We start from the raw sequence: 12,658 nt of genomic DNA, 5'->3' as shown, positions 1-12,658 counted from the left end.
AATTTTTATCTTTTCTCATCTGACCTGTAGTTTTCTACATGGTGCTATATCAAGTGCTTTGGTGAAGTTGAGGGAAATGCATGCTTTGCATTTCATCCTTCTGATAGATTCAAGCACATGTACCTTATGAGAAATGTGTGTGATAAATATACAAATATACATATAGAAATATATATGTCATTAAGTGATCATAAACCCCTTTCATTTTCTTTGAAATTCTTTTCATATTTTTCAATTTTCCTTGTATTCCAATTTGTCCTAGGCCTTATATACTAGGATGATCAGATCCATATGCCTGCAGTAGTACAGATATTTTTTTTCTTTAGTATAAATAATACATTAAATATTTATCACTCCCATAGCAGAAACCAATAGTCTTTTTTGATTTGGATTAGGATGCCTTATAATTACCCCTCTGAAAATTATCTAAATACATAAATGTTCCCCTTACATTTCTTTCCCCAAACAACCTTTTTTAGAAGATCTGCTGTTAAGAAAATAATGTTGATTGGCATTAATTAGGTTGTTATCTCTTAACTTATTTCAAATAGATCCCAAACTTTATGAATTTTTCCAGGCTGGCTCTAGACAAACATCAAAAAGCAGCTAGAGTATTAACATTTCCAAGTAATTTTGGGTGCTCAGAAAAAGTAAACAATCATTATGGCTTCCAATTTCACAATTAGCTCTGAGTAAAGGACAATATAGAGGTTTCACAGAAGAGGCATATTCTGTACATAGCAGATACTTCTTTCTCCAGGTTTGAAATGCCTGAAAGCTGCCCTATAACTTTTCATTAAGTTATTGCGTATAAAGTTCCAAGATACATTAAAGGCACATTAAAATAAAGATGTATAAAAAAATCTCTGTATTGTCTTGAAGTCTAGAAAGATTTTCATGTTTCGAGACTATTCTTTCAAAGGGTACTGTGGTAACCTTTTCATAGTCCTTTATTAGGACAAGACAGCTGAATTGCTTTAAATTAAGCAGCTGTTGAATAGAAAAAATAAAATATTTTTAGAAAATTTCTCTTTCTTCCAAGACTGAGATTAGAAGAGACATTTTGAAAAGTGTTGACGAGCTTTGAGTGAAGGGACATGGCTGGTTCTGGAAGAAGTAGCTTTACAGGTAAAAGTTGAAAGATTTTTATGAGATCTAAGAGAGATTCTCAGACTAATATTAATGAATAGATAAAAGCTGTGCATCCAGCAGGTCAGGCTCTTTCTGTTGGGTGAAATATCTGTGCCTCAGTTTATTTTTGTGTCTGTTCAAAACACACATAATTTACCCAAACTCACGTGCATGCAGTGACCACATCACCAGTCTCTGAAGGTAAGATGAATTGACTGTAGTCATTGCATGGAGTGTGACAGTGTGCTTCACTCCCCCTGCCCCTTGCTTAAACCATAATCACTAGCAGGGTTTTGACAGCCACATCCAGCTTGCTCTGGACTTTGGGAGAGGGATGGCGACATGACTCTTGAGGGCTGTCTAGAACAGTGACTCAGATGTCTTGGTAGTACACAAATAAGTCAATCATGTTACTTTGCAAATAGTGGCCTGCCCAGGGCCTGCTGAGCTCTCCTGCATAGCAGTGGGCTTCACACTAGGACCTCACCTTGCGTAGGGATGCCTCTCAAGCTTCCTCCTAGAGACTGAGAATTTCCTTGATACAGCAGATCCTTGGTAAGTGATTAACAGTGTGCTAAAATTTGAAATCTTAGCTAAGTGATAGATAGGATTCATTGTGCATATAGAATCCTTTAGACATAAACTGTTGACCAAGTCCGGGACTAAGTATGGATCCAGCTGCACCCAGACTCCTCTGAGAAGGAAAGGTTGGGCTCTCTCTGAACCTTATGTCTCAACAGAAGGTTTTCCCTGACATCTTTATCTGACCCTGTCCTCTATGCAGTAAATGACCAATATACCTTGCCATCCAATCTTGCTAAACCACTGTTGCATTCATGATTGAATTTTCTTAATTAACTCACTACTTTATTAAAGTATATTGTTGCTTCTCTTTTACTAGTGAAGCATATCACTCAATTTTCAACAGTTTATCAGAACCTTTATAAGTAATCTTTTCTATACAATTATAAGTGTAAAAACCACATCAGATTTCTTAATATTTTGTACTTAACACTTTTAACTTACTCATTGACAGCAGTGAACTGTGCTATAAGATCCTCAGACTGTTAAAGGAATGTTTAATCTGAAAAGACTGATGCTTGCAACACAGAAGATGCTAAGACTAAATACAGCATGCTAGAGCAATAGCCTATTAAGAATTGCAGAGTCTGGGAAGATTGCATTTGCAAAGAAAACTGTGCCTCACCACTTTGAATATTTATGGCAATCATTCATAAAGCCATGTGCATATTAAATTTGACTGTTGCTTGAAAAATTTCAAAGATGTGTTAGTTTCAATTACAATGAACTCGGCACCAGTGATAGTCTAAAAGGTTTTTCTAAATATCATTTTATAAGAAATCAATCAAACAAAAAAAAAAAAAGTATTTTCTACTAGTTTGTTTATTTTGCTGTATCACATAGTATACAGTGAACATCCAGAATAATAACATAACTTGAGGTGCAATGCCAGAATATTTTACATTGTGGCAAGTTATGTAAAACTTGTTACATACACTGATTATTGGAAAATCATACCAAATTTAGATAGGTTCAAGTTAATGCATGAGGGAATCCTTTGTGCTTTTTTTGTCAGCATGTGTACAAATAGGTGAAAGGTTCTTATAAATAAACTTGATCTTTTCTCTATGAATAAAATTTTAATTATAGAAAGGTTTTTACAAATATATCTCTATATTATGTCTTTTTTTTACAGTAATTCCTTCAGGTGGATTTTATTCTCTTGGTTACTTTACAGTGAAATTATTGTAGTGCAAAGACATGATATTAGAAGAGGGATGATATACAATGACAATAAAATTTAGAAAATAAATCTGCTTATGTTAATCCTTTAGCAATATTGTGAGTAGTAACACTTAAATTGCATTTCTGATGCTTTTGAGTAACCACAAATTCTTACATAAATCATATAACTTATGAAAATTTTGAAATACATGGAAATATGACTGCGTTTACACACAGAGGCCAGTACAGCTGTTATCTGTGTCCATGAATTATAGGCACTTCATTCTGAAAAACAGGCACTTAAGATATTCCCTTAAGAAACAATTTAAATGGCATCCTATTCCAATCAGTCTGGAAATTGCTTTCTAGCTTTTTATGATATAAAAAAAAATGCAGATTTGTTCATTTTTCACTCCTTGATAAGTAATTGGAAAACTCCTTTGTCTCTAGACTTACACCTTACCATCTGTTATTTTATTTTGCATAAAAACCATCATGTTAAGGTAATTAAATAATTTGGTTTTCTATAAGCATGTTCAAAGGCTTTCTGTTCTGTCTTAAATGACAGAAGACAGCTCTGCAAGAATAAAAAGAGGAAAAAATATCTCAAAGGAATCATTTGTTCTGAAAGGAGCTGTGTTCTACTTGTTTCGGTAGTATTTCAGCCTCCATATACCACTGATCTATAAACTTTATGGTCTCCACTATTCATGTCTTGGTTCTTCTGACATTAAGTCATATTCTACTGAGTCAACAGTGTGACCTGGCCACCAGAAGGGTCAGCTGTGTCCTGGGGTGCATCATGCACTAACTGGTCAAGGGAGGTGATTTTCCTGATCCACTCTGTGCTGGTGTAGCCTCACCTCAAGTATTTGTGTGCAGTGTTAGGCACCACAATACAAGAAATATATACAACTATTAGAGAGTGTCTAAAGGAGGGCCACAAAGATGGTGAAGGTCTTAGATTGGAAGCTGTATGAGGAATGTCTTAGGTCACTTGGTCTGTTCAGCCTGGAGAAGAGGAGAGACCTCATCATCATCTGCAGTTTCTGCATGAGGGGAAGGTACTGATCTCTCCTCTCTTATGACCAGTGACAGGACCCTAGGTAATGGCATGAAGCTGTGGCAGAGGAGGTTTAGTCTTGATTTTAAGTAAATCAGAGGGTAGCTGTGTTGTATCACGGTCCGGGAGGGTGGCACAGGCCGGCAGCCCCCCCGGACCGGGTCTCTGGTTCTTGTAATCCCACCGAATTCGGGGCGGGCGGCCCCCGAGGTTCCGCGGCATGGCGGCAGTCTTAAAACCACGTCAGTTCAAGCAGGAATATCGTGAGACTAAGGAAGAACTGGACTCCATCTCTGTTCTGCTAGGGATGTTTATTTGGGGTGACGGAAAAAGGGGTGCACGGAAGGAGAAGGGGGAAGGGAGACAAGGCAGGGAGGAGATGCTGGCAGCCCAGAGATGGAAAGACGTCGAGCAGATCTGGACATCGCCTTATAAAGAGAAAGGAAGGGGAGGGACTGTCTCCCCTAGAGCCAGTCCCGGGGAGTCTGAAGGGAAGACAGGCATAGGGAACCCACAAGTAGATTTCGGGGTACAGCAGAGCATATTTTAAAATGAACCAATGGTACACCAAGTGGGGAAACAAAGGGAGCACAGGGAGATCTGAATATTGCATTACTACATAGCTGGGCACTGGAACAGGATCTCCAGGGAAGTGGTCATGGCACCAAGTCTAACAGAGTTAAAGAAATATTTGCACTATCGTGTCAGGCTCATGGTGTGATTCTTGGGGCTGTCCTGTTGTCCTGGTTCTGGCCAAGACAGGGTTAATTTTTGCAGTAGCTGGGAGCTGGCATGGCTAGGACAGGAGGGTTATTCTGTACCACCTCACCTCATTGCCAGAGGAGAGCAGAAGGGAGTCCCTTCTATCCTTTTGGGTTGAGTAAATGAGCCAGAGGGAAGACTGATTGCAAGAAATCCTATGTGAATCTTGTATACTTTCTTATTTATATTGCTGCTGTTACTGTTCATTTTCTTATCTCATTGCTGTTTTCAGTAAATTGTTTTTGGTTTTTTTTAACTTGTGATCTTGCCTTTTGTGCCCCCAGTTCTCCCTAAGGGGAGGGGGAGTGAGGGCAAGTGAGTGGCACATGGGTTTCAGTAGGAAAAACTAAATTAGGGAATACCATTTCTAAACCATGATACTTCTGCAGGGCCAGAATTGGGCTTTGATGATCCTTGTGGACACTTTTCCAAGTCAGGATACTCTATATTCTATTTTTTCACCGTCTTTTGAGTTATCCACTCTGATGACATGGAAACATTGAAGAGAGCTTAGGAAGAGTAACATGGAGCTCTTCAAACAGGAAATTTCTGAAAAATGTGGGAATAAGAAAGACAGGACCAAAACATGGAGAAGTCACAATGAATTTTCCCCAGTGCCATAATTGAAGCTTACCTGTCTCAATATCTTGATAACAATCTAAACCTGAATTGTTGGAAGGGATTAATCTGGAGAACCAGATACTTTAGCATTAAGCTATAGTACTGTAGGAACTATGACAGATGGAACCATCCTCTGATAGTTAATGCTAAGATATGTATATATATAAAGCCTCAGAAGGCATGTACCCTATGATGAACACTTTGGAAATATGCTTTCACTCACTCACAAATTTAAAAATGTACAACTGCAAGATAGCCAGGAATGAAGAAAAATTCAAATTGAAGTTCAGTCATGTCAACTGCATTACTGCTTTAGAATGGTTCTAACTATTCTTTTAGACTACATCAGAGTATGAATACAGCAAAATAGTTATAATTTCTGTCTGAATTATAGAGTATGTTTGCTGAATGTGACTTCAGCATTTCAAAGGGTTTCAACATTGTATTTTCAGTTGTCTGTACTGTTGCATGGTTTAAACCATGAAAGTAAGAAAAAAAGGAAGTTTTGCACAGTTACATAATTTGTGAATATTCTATTTTAAATTAACTGTATGACTTGCTACATTTGGAAATATCCAGAAAAATATAATTCACATTCAATATGTTAATGTTCAAACTCTAAAGGGGATGCATTATCTTTTTTACAAGTAACATGGTCAAAATTTAGTTAGATTTTGATAAAGTAATAGTCATAGTATTACTTCCATAATATGGAACCGACTACATGTATGTTCTGCTTCTCTAAGCCCACAATGCTTGAAAACCTGACAAGATCAGAAATGAGTGGGACACAGCAACTTCCAAAAAAAATGAAACCATTATATCTAAATTTAATAAATACTACAGAGTATGAATAATCAAATCATTTAAGACCAAAAACTTATGTTTAACCTTTTTTCATGTTTGTTCTTTCAAATACATAAAATCTAAGCTTCCAAGACTAGCCATTTATCTCATCGTTTTGACTTTCTGTCCACTGAAATCTTTGCTCCATCTACTTAGAATTGTTACCATGCAGACAACACAGCAAGCCAGTTGACAGGTAGTTAATTGTTCAAGTGTAAGTGAGCTTTTACACAAATCCTTCATGAATTCTTTTTTTAATTGAATGAAAATCCAGTTAAACCAGAACCAACTAAACAAAACCAAAGAGCTTTTAACAGTACAAATGCATTAGAATAGTGTAATCAATTTTCTTAACTTTATGAAAGAAAAAAATCATGCCTAAAGAAGGCCAGATTTTTCATACTTTAAAAAATAAGCTCTCATAGATTTATACTGAACATATTAACTGTGGACTATATGAACTATTCTTTTTCATCCAAGAAACTGGGGTTTCAAAATACTCTGAAAGGATACAATAAAAGAAATTTTATAGATTTTGTTGAAATTTGTGATATGTTTAAATATCAAGTATGCTTCCCAGATGATGTCAACAATGTCACTTCCTTCTGAAATCAGAATACTTTCATTCAAACCAGGCACAGCTGCATACTGCTGCCCAATCGAAAACAGACTCTGCAAGACTTTATTCCCTAATATTACTTGTAATTCTTACCCTCCCCCTGCTTTTCTATAGTGTTCTTTTTTTTTGTAGCAAAGCCCTGCATTCTTTAATTGTTTTTGCCATCAGTCAGGAAAGTGAAAGTGAATCCTGTGAGAATGTGTCTCTTTTATTCTTGTAAAATTTCCCAAAATGACAAGAAAACAAGACAAACATAAAACATAAGCCAATAGTCCAGCTATTGGCTGGACTAAACCTGTCAAAACCAGTATTTTGTTTGGTTTTGACAACTGCACCCTCAGAAACAAGCCTGACAACTATTTAGGATACGCACTTGCAATCTGATTCACTTTATCTCTGGAGATCAGAATAATTAAGTTTGTTTGAATAGTTTTTGTTCCCCCACACCTGAATGCCTATGAACACAGGGACCACAAGAAGGTCACTGTACAAGCCCTGGGCTTTACATGAATCACCAGAGAAATTTGACCTTACAAGAAAACTAAGAAAAACTTAAAAAGTATGTCCACACTGAAATATTACTTCAGATAGTTGGCCGAGCTACCTGAGAACAAGCACTGTCAGAAGGGTGGATCACACACAGAATCAACTAGCTTGGAAAAGACCTTTGAGATCACCAAGTCCAACCTATAGTTTAGCACACTGCCATGTAGGTATCATTTTATTTTCTTGGACCTTTTTAACACTTTGTAGCTTACTCTGATGACCTTCACCTCATCCTGTGACAATAACTCTGAGCCATCCAGGTTTGCAATCTTTTTCCCTCCATGCCTTTCACCAATGTATCAGAAACTGTAGGAGTCAATTTTAAAAATTTTAATTCTCTTCTTTTTTGAGTAAGCAAAACTGCTTGGGCCTGCATGAGCTTTTAAGCAGACTTCTAAGAATTTTATTTTGGAGCTAAACAATATTTCTTACATATCTTGGTTTTATAAATCCAAATAAACTCACATAAGAAAAGACCAACCAATGATGTGAAGTGACAACTTCTGTTATTTTAAACTACTTCATATTAGTTCCTATTCTCCAGTTTGTTTAGGTACCTCTGATGGTCTACACTTTCTAACAGCTTAATTTAAATGCTTGTTCAGGAGAAAATCTATAGATTTTTAGGTTAGAAACTGAAAACACACTCAGGACTGTTTACTGATTCCTGGACTCTACATACATATATTGACACAAGACCAAACACACAACCTGGCCCAAGGACAATTTAGTCCTCTCTGCTGTGCATAACAAGGAATAGCAGACTACACCCGTTTCACCCATTTCTGACTTGCAAAGCACTGTCCAGTGCTCTGTGGATGACAGATCTTCCTGTGTTAGTACCTTTTCTTCCCAGGTGGATAGTCTGGAGTGTAGTTAAAGGAAACTGCAGGAAGGCAGTAGAAGAGCTGGAAGACAAGATTCACATGTGACTGGTTCTTATATCAAATTAGAACCATTATTTGATATCTGTTGTGGTTTGAGGGACGTTAAAGCAGACCTTACCCTAGAGCGTCTCTACCCAGCCCGGTTCAGCGCCTCAGAGCTCCAAACCCTCTGTCCCAGGGCTGGACACTGCACTCTCACCGGCCGGGGAGCCATAAGGCTAGCTCTGGTTCGTCTGCTTCCACAACCAGCGGTGATAAAGGAGGCGAGGAGGGTCTATGCGTTGTGTCCATGGAAGATGTTTATTCGCATGGTGCAGCAGAGGCCAACGACCTCCCCGAGGCAGAGATGCCTCGAGGGCGAAGGCCACACATGCTCAGCATATGTGGAGCATAAACACACGTGGAGCATAGACAGCAAGATGGCAGAGGGTGAGGGGTTTTACAGGGAAACAGAGAGGGGCAGGGACAGCACACAGGCCCAGTGACCTCTGGGTACAGGGGAGGTACAGGGGCGGAGTTAGGGTACAGAACCATTAGGAGAAACCCGAGGGAGTGGCCAGGGCCACGTGGGGTGGGGAAGGCAGGACAATAGGTGACAAGTATAATCATTAAGAAAGGGGTGTGGGGAACTTGCAGCTATTATCACAATATTAAGAAAGGGGTGTGGGGAACTTGCAGCTATTATCACAATAGATATCCAGTAATATATTTTGATGTGCAGAAACTGATCAGAAAAAGAAAAAATGAATTGGTTTCCTAGCTCAATACCAGGTCTACATTCACAAGGTTAGCCAATTAAAAGACTTCTTGACTGTGAAAATATGGGATAGGGATCTCACAACAGAAATAATTTGCAAAACATATTTATGTCAGCTAACACCTCTAAGTAGTGTGTGACTTCAAATATTATTGGTAGGTTATGTGTATGTGTGTGTGTGTATGTGTGTGTGTTTCTACAGTCCAGCCCTGCAAAGCAGGAAGATAGCTGCAAATTAAGTGTAAACTAACAAGGCTCTTCAAGTTGTATGGGTTTCAACCTGAGCATGTCAGTGCTGGACGGTGCTTATTCCCCAGCAATGGGCTGCAGGAATAAAGAGGAAACTGTGAGACTATAGTATGGGGAGTGACATCTGCTGAGTGGGCGGAACTGTCGTATGGCATTGAAGCAACCATCCTGGAAATGGCAAGAAGAAATGTTCATATGCAGTGAAAAAAAGTTCAGATAATTGTTTTAGTGTTTCCCTTGCTGTCTCTCACACCTGCAATTAAAACTATGTGGATTTAAGCAGAATATTCCTTTCAGTCTTGACAAAGTATTTATATACGTGGACACTATATTGAAAACTATGATTAAAGAACAAAAGAAAATTATGTGAAGAAATGAAATAATCTTAGAAAGGGAATTTTTTTTTATGTTTGCTTAGTAAACAGAGTTGTTTGCACCTGGTTGGATGCCAGGTCCCTACCAAAGCGGCACTGTCACTCCCTTTCCTCAGAGGGACAAGGGAGAAAAAAAATATAAGGACAGGCTTCTGGGTCAAGATGAAGAGAGGGAGAAATCACTGGACTACCCCTTGATAGAGATAAGATAAAGTGACTCGAAGAAGGGAACACATTCACAGAGGGATCACACTTAGCACCTTCGGGGTGGAAACCAGAGCCCCGAGGCTATCAGCTGCAGGGGAGCACAGACCCTGACACCAAAGGGTCGGGGGAGAGGAGTTTGGGGTGTGTGGAGAGAAAGCCTCTGATCAGAGGCAGTAAACATGCAGAGGAGCCCAGCTGGAGGGACCCCTTCACCCCGGGAAAAGTTTATCCACCCAAAGGACAGCCGAGGGGGTGTCATGGCCTATTGAAGACCCCCCCAAAAGGGGTCCCCAGACCCTGCACCAGAGATGACGCAGCAAATCCACAGTGTTGCAAGGACAGTGTCAAACTTGTCCTCCCCAAAGGAGACACAAGGCCATTCCCACCTGCTCAAACATATATCAATCCACTGGATTCTATACTCCTCAGCGTAGTGGTGGCGGCAGGGACCCTCATCATCCAGAAGATCAGATGGAGGAAAACAATGAGACATCATTGGGACCCCAGGAAGGGTGACATGTTTCTATCTAACCCCTGTCATCCTGTCTCTGTCCCTCCCACCACCCACGCACAACTCTTTTTTCTATTCCTTCCTTCCTTCCTTCCTTCCTTCCTTCCTTCCTTCCTTCCTTCCTTCCTTCCTTCCTTCCTTCCTTCCTTCCTTCCTTCCTTCCTTCCCCTCTCTCTCTCTTTCTTTCTTTCTTTCTTTCTGTCTTTATTTCCTCTTCCGTTCTCTTTTTTATTGTTAAATAAATTTATTTAATATATGTTAAATATATTTTTGGGCACCACCATCTAACCTCGTTTGGTTTTAATAATATTTTTGGGTATAGTTCGAATCTCTTGGGGTTTGATCTGTTTTATTCACAGAGGCTTAGCTTTCTTTGCTCTTCTGTATTTAAACCAGATCGTAACACTTAGTAGCATCTAACAGATATGAAACATTATGAATAATGCTTTTGAAAAAGTATCCTGTTGCATACATCGATTATTAAACTAATTTAAAGGTATTAATGGAAATGTCTAAAGCACAGACTGAGAAATACTGCCATCTTTTTGTGTCAACAATAAGTACTCATTTGTACTTAAATGACATGGACACCCTAACAACTGTGACAGAACTGTAAATCAAGAACCTAGGTTTATAGCAGATACTTAGTATGGTGTCTCTGTTAGATATTAAATGTAGCTCCTCATTTGACTTCAGGCTGATCTGTGATTGCACCAAGCTGAAAACACAGTGTGAACCTTCTCTCCTCTCTTCCAAATCCTGCCCAAACTCTTTTTCTGCAGTATCTGCTCCTGTACTTCTGCAAGGTGTCAAGTTACCATTCTCATCCAAGTAAAGGAAAATGTTGCAAAAAATGGTGTTAGCTTTCATATGGATAAAATAAATTATAAAAGTCATTTGTGTCCACATGGAAATAGACAGAGGTGAGTGGGTGGTAGACAGGATTGGTCTCAGCAGGAAGCAGTGGGCCTAAATGTTTGAGCCAGTTATTGATGGAGTATTACTAAGTAGGAAATGAAAATAATTTCACCACACTGTTAAAGAGCTAGGTTATAAAAGGCAGAAGGAAGAGGAGCTGAGGATGTACTGTTCCTCTAGTTCTCTCTTTTTCAAATAAATTAGTCTAAAATATCACTCATTTAACAGGTGAATAAATCCAATTATTGAAGGGGAAAAAAAGAACTTCTTTGTTGACTTTTCAGGTACTCCTAAATACATATTTAAAAAGAAAAAAAGGTCACATTTTTATGTGGATGTTCAAAGTTATTACTTACTTTTAAAAATCTTACCTAAATGCTGTAAATTCATCTTTTGCATATTTTGTGAGCCTCTGAGGAAGGGGGATTTTTCTTAAGAAAAAAAAAGGCAAATCAACCTAAATGGTTGGGATGAAAATAATTTCTACTAAAAATAAATTTGTGTGTGTGTGTATGTATTTATCTGTATCTTAATGTGTGCACCCAATAGACATACATTTGCATACACCATCATTTTCTGTATAACATCTGTCTTGTGTTATTCCCAGTTGTTTGGCAAAGTCATGGTCTTGAATAAGATGAATAAAGATTCTCTGTGAAGTATTTTAAATGGATACAACTTTGAAAATCAGTTGTAAATAGATGTCTGTGTGTTCTGTTTCAAAGAAAGCATAGGGAAAATACAAAATGTGCTTGACATTATAGTACATATAATTAGGAAGGTATATTTTAAAAAAGGAAAAATTTGTAATTTAAAATTTTGAAATTAAAAGTAGCAATAAATATCAGTGCATGTACTAGCTGATCTGCAACAGATCAAGATCTTGGTAAACCCTGGAAGAGGTAAGGACGATGCTTTAAGAGGCTTCTGTGATTCATAATTTTTGGTAGAAGTGGTTTTAGTAATGTAAGAAAGCAACTTCAGTTAATTGATTTGTTCTTTCTCTCATTTCCTTTTTCAGACTAAAAACTCTGTTGTATTACATCTTGATGAGAGAGCAAAAGCATTGTCTGAAGAATGACTAAATAAGGGCCAATTCTATTCAAAGCTGTCTTGCATCTCCTTGGATAGAAGTCTGAAAAGTTCTCCTTGCACCTATATGGTCTTTCTGATTCTGATGATGTAAAGTATTTGCCAAAGCATCAGCAAGTGACTGATTAAGTACTTGTTTAAGTCCCAGTTGTTTCAATTACTAAATTAAAGGAAACTAAATGACTAAAAAAATATTTCTGCACAATAAAAGCTCATTACTCATAGGGCTGCAATATAAATCACAGGAATAGTCTGTTACTTCTTCCCAGAAAGGATGGAACAGAGCCAGTCTGTCCAACTTAAGTACTTAAACTTAGTTTCACAGATGT

At 38.1% G+C, this 12,658-nt stretch overlaps 2 long non-coding RNA genes across 2 annotated transcripts in view; one reads left to right on the top strand and one right to left on the bottom strand.

Annotated features, from left to right (window-relative positions):
- Window positions 1-8,543, bottom strand: part of LOC146444612 (uncharacterized) — a 254,396-nt gene extending 245,853 nt beyond the window's left edge. The window contains exon 1 of the long non-coding RNA XR_014849981.1: window positions 8,340-8,543. This is a non-coding gene — a long non-coding RNA (uncharacterized LOC146444612). The remainder of the gene's footprint in view (window positions 1-8,339) is intronic.
- LOC146444611 (uncharacterized) overlaps window positions 1-12,394 on the top strand; it is a 44,101-nt gene extending 31,707 nt beyond the window's left edge. The window contains exon 4 of the long non-coding RNA XR_014850002.1: window positions 12,259-12,394. This is a non-coding gene — a long non-coding RNA (uncharacterized LOC146444611). The remainder of the gene's footprint in view (window positions 1-12,258) is intronic.
- Window positions 12,395-12,658: the final 264 nt, after the last annotated feature.

Source organism: Lichenostomus cassidix, chromosome 1, assembly GCF_008360975.1.
Source record: "Lichenostomus cassidix isolate B80296 chromosome 1, HeHo_3.0, whole genome shotgun sequence".
NCBI lineage: Eukaryota > Metazoa > Chordata > Aves > Passeriformes > Meliphagidae > Lichenostomus > Lichenostomus cassidix.
Note: the sequence above shows the minus strand (reverse complement) of the source record. Positions and strands in the feature narration are given on the sequence as shown.